The sequence below is a fragment of the Schistocerca serialis genome, chromosome 3 (assembly GCF_023864345.2).
Source record: "Schistocerca serialis cubense isolate TAMUIC-IGC-003099 chromosome 3, iqSchSeri2.2, whole genome shotgun sequence".
Classification (NCBI taxonomy): Eukaryota; Metazoa; Arthropoda; class Insecta; order Orthoptera; family Acrididae; genus Schistocerca; species Schistocerca serialis.
In genome coordinates, this window is record NC_064640.1 from 226,011,387 (window position 1) to 226,023,444 (window position 12,058).

At 43.8% G+C, this 12,058-nt stretch overlaps 1 protein-coding gene across 1 annotated transcript in view; it reads right to left on the minus strand.

Moving 5' to 3' along the window:
• LOC126470763 (glutaryl-CoA dehydrogenase, mitochondrial-like) overlaps window positions 1-12,058 on the minus strand; it is a 428,045-nt gene that overhangs the window by 200,300 nt on the left and 215,687 nt on the right. The window lies entirely within an intron of this gene.

Sequence of the window (12,058 nt, forward strand, 5' to 3'; positions counted from 1 at the left end):
TCGTACATAAAATACAATGTGGAATGCTGATGTGGTGCTATTATTTTTTATTATCTGTTTTTGGATTCTGCTGAAAGAACAAGTTTTGAAGTACTCGAACATGTAGGGTTGGCTACACCAAAAATAGCTACCTCACGTGAACTTGCCAATGCGAAGCCTGTCTTGATAAAAGAAAACCTTATAAGCTACACAGAGCACATCCATAGCATTCACCAAATTTCATTAATAAAACGCAGTGGGGTGACGAAGTGGGATGACCCAGAAGTCACAGTTAGGAGATCAGAGGTTTGTATCTCTATCAGTCCATCCACATTTTGGTTTCCTGCAGTTTTCCAAGCATAAGCTTGGATAGGAGACTGCTGAGAAAGAAACCTAAATGTGGATGGCCTGACAGAGATTCGAACCACTGCCCTCCTGACTGTGAGTCCTGTGTCTTCCCACTTCGCCACCTCGCTGGGTTTGTACTTTCGTCTAAGGAAAGGATTATTCTCCTACACAGATATGTGGACGTGATTACGCATGCGCGCTTGTCTGTGTGTGCGCGTGTGCGTGTGTGTGTGTGTGTGTGTGTGTGTGTGTGTGACTGTGAGCTCGTGGTCATGTGCTCGGTGGAAGGCGGGCTGGGGCGACAGTAGCAGACACGCGAAGGCGTACCTCCAGGAACGTTACGACGCTTTCTCGTGTGTTGGATAGCCAGATGCCGGATTTACTACCGTTCCTGTTCCCTTGAACAATCTTATAGTACACAGCTATTTCTGCAGAATCAGAGAATGAAGGAGGAACTTCGTAACTTGGTTATTTCTAGCACTAGTCTATATCTACATCTACAGGGCGTCGACACAAATATGGAACAACGTAAAGTACAACATCGTACCACGCCTAACGCGGCGAAGGATAAAACAGCTTCTACTCATCACAGAACGGCGAAATACAGGTTCTGTGCGGTTTTCACGGGAATCTTATACCATTGTCCCTGAAAAATATTGGGAACGTCAGGTAGTGATGATGGAAGTGAGTAGTGATCAGGTACACTTCATTCCCAATTTGACGATGAAGGCTCAAAAATGCTGAGATCTGTCACTGTGGTGGTCAGGGGAGATGCGACAACTCATTCTCTTGGTCACAAATCAGTCCTGGACTATGTGAGGTGTGCGAACAGGAACCATGTCTTCCTGGAACACAGCATCTACATCTATATGGTTACTCTGCTGTTCACAAGAAAGTGCCTGGCAGAGGGATCGATGAACCATCTTCAAGCTGTCTCTCTACCGTTCCAATCTCAAACGGTGCGCGGGTAAACGAGCTCCAAAATTTTTCTGTGCGAGCCCTGATTTCTCTTATTTTATTTTGATGATCATTTCTCCCTATGTAGGTGGGTTTTCGCAATCGGAGTAGCAAACTGGTGATTGAAATATCGTCAGAAGATCACATCGCAACAAAAACCGCCCTTGTTTTAATGATTGCCACTCCAATTCACGTATCATGTCTGCGGCACTATCTCCCCAACTTCGCGATAATACAAAACGAGCTGCCCTCCTTTATACCTTTTCGATGTCATCCGCCTGTCCCATCTGATGCGGTTCCCACACCGCACAGAAACATTCCAGAACAGGGCGGACAAGCGTGGTGTAAGCAGTCTCTTTAGATGACCTGTTGCACCTTCTAAGTGTTCTGCCAATGAATCTCAGGCTTTGGTTGGTTCTACCCACAACATTATCTATGTGATCGTTCCAATTTAGGGTATTTGTAATTGCAATCCTTAATTATTTAGTTGAATTTACACCCTTCAGATTTGTGTGACTTCCGCGAAACGAAATTCAGCGGATTTCTTTTAGTACTCATGTTAATAACTTCACATTTTACTTTACTCAGGGTCAATTGGTACTTTTCGCACCATACAGATTCCTTATATAAATCATTTTGTAATTTATTTTGGTCATCTGATGACTTTACAACACGGTAAATGACAGCATCATCTGCAAACAATCTAAGACGGCTACTGAGATTGTCTTTTATGTCGGTAATACAGATCAGGAAAAATAGAGGGCCTATAACACTGCCTTGGGGAACGCCGGATGTTATTTCTATTTTACTTGATGTCTTTCCGTCTATTACTACGAACTGTGACCTTTCTGACAGGAAATCACGAATCCAATTGCACAACGGATGTGATATTCCATAGCCACGCAGTTAGGTTAGAAGACGATTGTGAGGAACGGTGTCGAAATCCTTCTGGAAACTTAACAATATGGACTCAATTTGAAATCCCCTGTCGATAGCTCTCATTACTTCATGACTATAAAGAGCTAGTGGTTTCATAAGAACGATATTTTCTGAATCCGTGCTGACTACGTGTCAAAAATGGTTCAAATAGCACTGAGCACTATGGGACTTAAAAACTGAGATCCTCAGTCCCCTAGAACTTAGAACTTCTTACACCTAACTAATCTAAGGACATCACACACATCCATGCCCGAGGCAGGAGTCGAACCTGCGACCGTTGCGGTCGCGCGGTTCCAGACTGAAGGGCCTACAACCGCTTGGCCACAGTGGAAGGCGTCTACGTGTCAATAAACCGTTTTCTTCGCGGTACTTCATAATGTTCGAATACAGTATATGTTCCAAAACCCTACTGCAAATAAACGTTAGTGATATGGGCCTGTAATTGAACGGATTACTCCTGCTTCCTGTTTTGGGTATTGGTGTCACTTGAGTAATTTTCCAGTCTTTAGGTACGGATCTTTCTGTGAGCGAGCGGGTGTATATAATTGCTAAATATGGAGCTATTGTATCAGCATACTCTGAGACGAACCTGACTGGTCTACTATCAGGACTGGAAGCCTTGTTTTAATTAAGTGATTCTAGCTGCTTTGCGCCTGTGGGGATATCTATTTCTATGTTTCTCATCTTGACAGTTGTTCTTGATTGGAATTCAGGAATATTTACTTCGTCTTCTTTGTTGAAGGAGTTTCGGAAAATTGTGTTTAATAACAATACTTTAGTGCCACTGTCATTAGTGACTTCACCGTTATCGCGCAGTCAAGGTATTGATTGCGTCTTGCCACTGGTGTGCTGTATGTATGATCTGAATTTCTTTGGGTTTTCTGCCTTATTATTTGTCCAAGATTATTTAATGCTAAGAGGTCAAGTATGCTTTCACAAGCATTTACCCTTCGAGTTGGCTTATGAACTAATTGTTCGAAATAATTTTTTGAGAAAGCCCAGTACAATTTCGGATGACGTTCTATGCCTGCCGCCAGTTTTAACGTATAATTTTTCCAGCATATCGAGGGTAGATTAAAGCCACCACCGACTATTACTGTATGAATGGGGTACCTATTTTAAATGAGACTCAAGTTTTCTTTGAACTGTTCAGCAACTGCATGTTCTGAGTCGGTGGGTCGGCAAAACGACCAAATTAATAAATGGTTGTAATGGCTCTGAGCACTATCGGACCTAACATCTGAGGTCGTCAGCCCCCTACAACTTAGAACTACTTAAACCTAACTAACCTGAGGACAGCACACACATCCATGCCCGAGGCAGGATTCGAACCTGCTGCCATAGCGGTCGCGCGGCTCTAGACTTAAGCGCCTAGAACCGCTCTTCCACGACGGCCGGCCCCAATTGATGGTTTAGTCAAATTGTCAAGTATAACCTCTACCCATACTACTTCGCAGGAACTATGTATATCTATTTCACTACAAGGTAAACTACATCTGACAGCAATAAATACTCCACCACCAATTGTATTTAACCTATCCTTTCTGGAAACTGCTAGATAGTTAGAAAAAATTTCTGCTGAACTTGTTTCTGGCTTTAGCCAGCTTTCTGTACCTGTAACTATTTGAGCTTCAGTGCTTTGTATTAGCGCTTGGAGCTCTCGTTCTTTCCCAACACAGCTACGACAATTTACAACCACAATACCGATCGTTTCAACATCTAGCTTACTGTGTTTTACCTGCCCCCTTTTAGACGGACGCCCTTTCTGTGGTTCCTTGAGTCCCACTAATCTAAAAAAACGCCCAGTCCCTTCCGCACAGTCCCCGCTACCCGTGTAGCAGCTCTTGCTGTGTACAGTAGACTGCTTACCTATCAAGCGGAACCCGGAAACCAACCACCCGAAGGCGCAAGTCAAGGAATCTGCAGCCTGCACCGTCACAGAACCGCCTGAACCTCTGATTCACACCGTCCACTCGGCTCTGCACCAAAGGACCACAGAGCGGTACATCGACGATGCTGCAGGTCACTATTGGAGAACAAATATTGTACCATGAAATGGATCTGATCATACAAAATTGACACACAATGCTTGCCAGTAATATGACCTTGCAGAATAACCATGGGGTCCAAGGAATACCAGGGTATGGCTGATCGAATCATCACCGAACCCTCGCCATGTTTCGCTCTTTGCAGCAAGCTGTCTGTATCGTAAGCTTGGGACATGCATATGCCAGACATTAACTCGGGCAGAAATTGGAAACAGTGTAAAACAAGACTCAGCCAACCAAATGACTTTTATTCCATTGCTCCATATTTAAGGTTTTGTGGCTTCAGTACCACATTTTCCCGTTACACCCACTGCAGTCGCCAATGCTTGGTTTTGAAATTCCACATTGGCCTGCTGTTCTCTGCTTATGAAGACCCCTTCCTGTTGTTTTGGTGCTGACAGGGTACTTCAGTGCGACATTGAGTTCTGCAGTGACTATTATAGCTGTGGTCCTCTTATTTTTCGTCACAGTTCTCTTCAGTGATCATTTGAGATGGTTACTCAATACGCACTTTCGTTCGCATTGTGACTAAGAGGGCGCGTTTCCGCTATCTTTGTATTCGGTATGAACCTTTGATATGGTGCCTCATGAAACACTAACCACTTCAGCTACTTGGTAACAGAAGCAAATACCACAAAATCATCAACAATCTGTCCATTTATGAATTCACTTACCTCTGACATAACACACCTACAGCTACACAAAACACTCTTCTGACCACGACTGACACTTGCGACGCCTTGAGGGCATTGCACAGATGCCGTTCCTGATCAAGTACAACAACACTCCCAGCAGGTTCGGCTAGCATCTGCAGTTATGTTCAAGAATGCTTTGTATTTCTCGCAGTGCTTCCATGTTTTTGTCCAACACCCGTATATCTATATCCATTGTCGAACCCCTGTATATCTACATCCATACTCTGCAAACCACTGTGAAATGTATGGTAGAGTGTACTTCCACCCGGCCTGTGTGGCCGAGCGGTTCTAGGCGCTACAGTCTGGAACCGCGCGACCGATACGGTCGCAGGTTCGAATCTTGCATCGGGCATGGATGTGTGTGACTTCCTTAGGTTAGTTAGGTTTAAGTAGTTCTATGTTCTAGGGGACTGATGACCTCAGAAGTTAAGACCCATAGTGCTCAGAGCCATTTAAACCATTTGGTAGTTCCAACTGAACTAATTAGGGTTTCTTCTCCTTCCATTCAAACATTCGAAAAAATGACTGTTTATACGCCTTTATACTCTCTGTAGTTAACTTAATCTTGTCCTCTCGATCCCCGTAGGGGCGTTGTAGTATATTCCAAAATTCGTCAACTAAAACTAGTTCCTGACACTTTGTATGCAGGTGTCTGCCAGTCCAGTTTCTCCAGAATTCCCGTGACACTGTCCTGCAGATCAAACAAACATGTGATCATTGCTGTTGTCTTTCTCTGTATATGTTCAGTACTCTTGTTCGTCCTGTTTGGAAAGGATTTACATCACCATCTACATGGTTACTCTGCTATTCACACTTAAATGCCTGGCAGAGGTTTCATCGAACCATTTTCATACCACTTCTCTACTATTCCACTCTCGAATGGCGCGGAGAAAAAGGAACACCTAAATCTTTCCGATCGAGCTCTAATTTCTTTTATTTTATTATAACGATCATTTCTCCCTACGTAGGTGGGTGTCAAAAAAAGATTTTAGCGTTCGGAAGAGAAAGTTGGTGATTGAAATTTCGTAAATAGATTTCGCCGCCAAGAAAACCGCCTTTTATTTTCAGTGACTGCCACCCCAACTCGCGTATCGTATCAGTGACACTCTCACCCCTATTACGCGATAACACGAGACGAGCTGCCCTTCTTTGCACATTTTTGATGTCCTCCGTCAATCCCACCTGGTAAGGATCTCACACCACGCAGTAATATTCCATCAGAGGACGGACAAGTGTAATGTAGGCTGTCTCTTTAGTGGGTTTGTCACATCTTCTAAGTGTCCTGCCAACAAAGCGCAGTCTTTGTTTCGCCTTCCCCACAATATTATCTATGTTGTCTTTCCAGTTTAAGTTGCTCGTAGTATTTAGTGGAATTGACAGCCCTTAGATGTGTGCGATTTATCGTATACCCAAAATTTATTGGATTTCTTTTAGTACCCATGTGGATGACCTCGAACTTTTCTCTCTTTAGTGCCAATTGCTACTTTTCGCGCCATACAGAAATTCTCTCTAGATCATTTTGTAATTAGAATTGATCGTCTGATGATTTTACTACGTGGCAAATTACAGCGTCATCTGCAAACAATCTAAGGGTGCTGCTCAGATTATCACCTAGATCATTTATGTAAATCAGGAACAACAGAGGGCCTATGGCACTGCCTTGGGGAACACCAGATATCACTTCTATTGTACTCGATGATTTACCGTCTATCACTACGGACTGTGACACTAGAGCAATATTCTAGGAAGGGTCGTATGAGTGTTGTGTAAGCAGTCTCCTTTGAAGACTGAGTATATCCTAGTATTCTACCAATGAAACGAATTCTGCGATCTGCTTTGCCTACAGCGCAGCAAATGATATGGAATTATTCAGTTTACAGGGTACGTATATATGACGACTACTTACATTAATGAACACATTTATTTTGTCATATTCACTCAACTACATTTAAAAATATTTCCTTTCTCAGGCTACCGGCTTTTGAAGAGAAATTCACCCATGTAGTAGAACTGGGTTGTCCAGAGAAAATGATTCTAATTTATATTTAAATCTTGCTGTGCTAGGTAGCACGTAGTACGTTATTGTACAAATGATCAAAAAAATTTTTGCAGGGCATTGAACTACTTTGTGAACCACTGACTGCTTTAATAATGGGTAATAAAGTACATTTTTTGCTATAGTTTTGTAGGTGTGTAAATCACTATTCTTCTCAAATTGTGATGGATTATTTATGACTAATTTTACTAGCGAATATATGTATTGTGACAATACAGTTAAAATGCACAGCTCCTTGAAGCAGTACCAACATGACGACCGCGGGTAGAACACCACATATTATTCTTACTGCTCGCTTTTGGGCAATCAGTACCTTATTTCAAACTGGTAACTTTCCAATAAAATTATTTCATGAGTCATTATTCAGAGTAAATACGCAAAATAAGTTAGTATGTTGTTTCCAAGACTAGCAATTATACGAAGTACAAAAGTAGCTGAACTTCAGTGTTTGAGAAACTCAGCAATAAGCTTCTTCTAGTTCAAGGTTTCATAAGTATGCAGACCCAAAAATTTGGAGTATTCTACCCTGTTTACTGAGTCCTGTTCTTGTGCCGCGTCAATTGTTGATATTATTCTACTCATTGTACAGAACTGAATATAGTGCATTTTCACAAAAATTTAGGGAAAGTCCAATTTCACACAACCAGTTAATAAGCCTTATAAAATCATCATTAACAATGTCTTCTATTGCTTTCCCTTTAATGGCATTTCTTAAAACACAAGCATCATCTGCAAAAACGTACCACTTTTGCGACCAACTTTGTTTCCACAAGGAACTGATATGCACAGGAACCGTAGACTACAAGGAAGGAGAGATACACAGCACTCAGTCACATTTGAATAGCTACTATTCCTCTTGCATATGTGGAGACGGCTACTTAGAGCCGAAATCTAGAAGAGCAAGAGTAGTAAAACTAATGGGTCGCGAATGATTGCCGTGTGTCTGTTCTTCTTTAAATTCTACGATCATCCCGTTTGATACCTACAAAAAATGTTATATCCAAGTATTTTTATGTGTTTACAGATTCCAATTAAGACTCGTTGATATTGTAGTTGTAAAATACTACATTGTTTTCATATTGCGAAGTGCGTAATTTTGCATTCTTAGCACTTGAAGAAAGTGTCCAGGTGTTGCGTCACTCTGAATTTCCATCAAGATTAGACTGCACATCTGTGGACCGTATTTCAGGCAGATCTTAATTGTAAATAACTACACCATCTGCAAAAAGTCTGAGGTTACCGTTAATATTTTCTGCACTGTCATTAATATTCAAGATGAACAGCAAGGGCACCATCACACTTTCCTGGGGAACATGGTGTCCCAGGAAGAATGGCCAATATTCAGGGATGTTACAGGAACGATTGTTTGAAGCAAAGAACTTCATACAGACATATCTACATCTACATACATATTCCGCAGTCTACCATATGGTGCGTGTCGGAGGGTACCTCGTACCACAACTAGCATCTTTTCTCCCTGTTCCACTCCCAAACAGAACGAGGGAAAAATCACTGCCTATATGCCTCTGTACGAGCCCTGATCTCTCTTATCTTATCTTTGTGATCTTTTCGCGAAATGTAAGTTGGTGGCAGTAAAATTGTACTGCAGTCAGCCTCAAATGCCAGTTCTCTATATTTCCTCAGTAGCGATTCACGAAAAGAACGCCTCCTTTCCTCTAGAGACTCCCGCCCGAGTTCCTGAAGCATTTCCGTAACACTCACGTGATGATCAAACCTACCAGTAACAAATCTAGCAGCCCGCCTCTGAATTGCTTTTGTGTCCTCCCTCACCCGACCTGATAGGGATCCCAAACGCTCGAGCAGTACTCAAGAATAGGTCGTATTAGTGTTTTATAAGCGGTCTCCTTTACAGATGAACCACATCTTCCCAAAATTCTATCAATGAACCGAAGACGACTATCCGCCTTCCCCACAACTGCCATTACATGCTTCTCCCACTTCATATCGCTCTGCAATGTACACCCAAATATTTAATCGACGTGACTGTGTCAAGCGATACACTACTAATGGAGTTTTCAAACACTGCAGGATTCTTTTTCCTATTCATCTGCATTAATTTACATTTATCTATATTTAGAGTTAGCTGCCATTCTTTGCACTAATCACAAATCCTGTCCAAGTCATCTTGTATCCTCCTACAGTCACTCAACGACGACACCTTCCCGTACACCACAGCATCATCAGCAAACAGCCGCACATTGCTATTCACCCTATCCAAAAGATCATTTATGTAGATAGAAAACAACGGCGGACCTACCACACTTCCCTGGGGCACTCCAGATGATACCCTCACCTCCGATGAACACTCACCATCGAGGACAACATACTGGGTTCTATTACTTAAGAAGTCTTCGAGCCACTGACATACTTGGGAACCAATGTCATATGCTCGTACCTTAGTTAATAGTCTGCAGTGGGGCACCGAGTCAAACGCTTTCCGGAAGTCAAGGAATATGGCATCCGTCTGATGCCCTTCCTCCATGGTTCGCAGGATATCATGTGAAAAAAGGGCGAGTTGCGTTTCGCAGGAGCGATGCTTTCTAAAGCCGTGCTGATTCATGAACAGCAACTTCTCTGTCTCAAGGAAATTCATTATATTCAAACTGAGAATATGTTCGAGAATCCTGTAACAAACCGATGTTAAGGATATTGGTCTGTAATTTTGAGGATCCATCCTTCTACCCTTCTTATATACAGGCGTCACCTGTGCTTTTTTCCAGTCGCTCGGGACTTAACGTTGGGCAAGAGATTCGCGATAAATGCATGCTAAGTAAGGAGCCAATGCAGTAGAGTACTCTCTGTAAAAACCAAATTGGAATCCCATCAGGACCTGGCGATTTATTTATTTTCACCCCATTCAGCTGCTTCACAAAGCCAGGGATGTCTATCACTATGTCCTCCATACGGGAATCTGTACGAGACTCAAACGGCGGTATGTTTGTACGATCCTCCTGCGTGATAGATTTCTCAAATGCTAAATTTAAAATTTCAGCTTTCGTTTTGCTGTCTTCCGTTGCCAGGCCAGACTGATCAGTGAGTGACTGGATGGAAGCCTTCGACCCGCTTACCGATTTTACGTACGACCAGAATTTCCTTGGGTTTTCAGCAAGATATTTTGCTAAGGTATGACGGTGGTAGTGGTTGAATGCTTCACGCATCGCTCTTTTTACAGCAGTACGAATCTCTACTAACTTTTGCCTGTCCCCATTCTCCCGATCGTTCTTGTATCGCGAGTGCAACTGCCTTTGCTTCCTGAGCATTCTCCGAATTGCGCTGTTAAACCACGGTGGGTCTTTTCCGTCCGTAACCCACTTTTTCGGCACATACTTGTCCAATGCGTGATTTACAATGTGTTTAAAATTTGCCCATAATTCTTCCACGACCATCGTACCGGAAGTAAATGAAGTCGATTCATTTACTAAGTGGAATGCTAACAACTGCTTAATTGCTCTCTCTAGTAAGAATACCCTCCTAGCCTTCTTGACCTACTTTTTAACTTTCGTAACCATAGTCGTAATGACAACATCATGAGCACTAATCCCTGTCTCGACACTGACACCGTCGATGAGGTCTGGTCTGTTCGTGGCTACCAGATCTAAATTACTTCCATTACGCATTGGCTGTCGATTTAGCTGCTCAAGACACTTTTCGGATAATGTGTTCAAAAGTAATTCACACGACGGCTTGTCTGTACCACCTGTAATGAATCCATAGACATCCCAGTCTATACTAGGTGGGTTGAAGTCGCCTCCGACTAATATAGCATGATTTGGGTACTTCTGCAATACAGAATGTAGACTCCCTTCGAATGATTCTAGAACTGTCACGGTGGAACCTGGTGGCCGGTAATAACACCCCACAATTAACTTTATTTCCCCTAGCCCTGTTAAACGTGTCCAGATAACTTCACAATCACACTCTACTTTGACCTCAGTAGACACAATACTTTTTCCAACTGCAGTGGAGACACCACCTCCTACGGTGTCTAATCTGTCTTTCCGATACACGTTCCAACCCTCACTGAATGTTTCAGAACTTCCTATCTCAGGGTTCAGCCAGGTCTCAGTCCCGAGAATAATTTGCGAGCCACACGCTTTCTGGCGGGCAGTAAATTCAGGAACTTTATTCCGAACACTCTGAAAATTTACTGCTAGTACCTTGATAGCTGAAGTGTCTTTACACTGAGCGCGTCTTGATTTCCCTGCATGCACGTCGACTGGTGAGTGTTCATCAGGACACCTCGCACTACTGCCTAGCCTAAAAAAAACCCACGTGCACGCCACAAGTACTCTGCTACCCAAGTAGCCGCTTCCTTTGTGTAGTGCACCCCTGACCTATCTAGGGGCGTCCTGCAATTCCCCACCCAATAGCGCAAGTCTAGTAATCTGCAGCCAAGACCGTCACAGAGTCGACAAAGCCTCTGGTTGAGATCCTCCACTCGGCTCCAAACCAACGTCCCCGATCCGCTCTGGGAACAATGCTGCAAATAGAGAGCTCTGCTTGCACCCCACGTGCGAGGCCAGGGGTCTTCACCATATCCGCCAGCCGCCTGTACGCACTGAGGATCGCCTCAGAACCCAAGCGACAGGCATAATTGGTGTCGACGTGAGCAACTATTTGTAGACGATTGCACCCCGTACGCTCGATAGCTGCCTCCACATCGTGGATGAGGCTCCCCGGCAGACAAACCGAGTAGACGTTGGATTTCTTTCCAGCCCTGTACACTATTTCCCTAAGGGGCTCCTTCACCCGCCTAACGTTGGAGCTCCCAATAACCAGCAAGCCTTTGCCCCCGTGTGCCTGCTCGGACCCACTGGCAGGATGAACGGGCAAGGCCAGTCGGCCAGCCTCCACATTGGCCCTCCGCCTCGAGTGACGCGAACGCGTTGCAGCCCGCCACTCACCCTGAGGTGAGTATCATCCATCGCGCCGGGTACACTAGACGGTGCCTCGGTGGCTGAGTCAGCGGACGCAGCAAGCGACACCTGTGGTGTCTCAAGCGACGCGCCAGACCC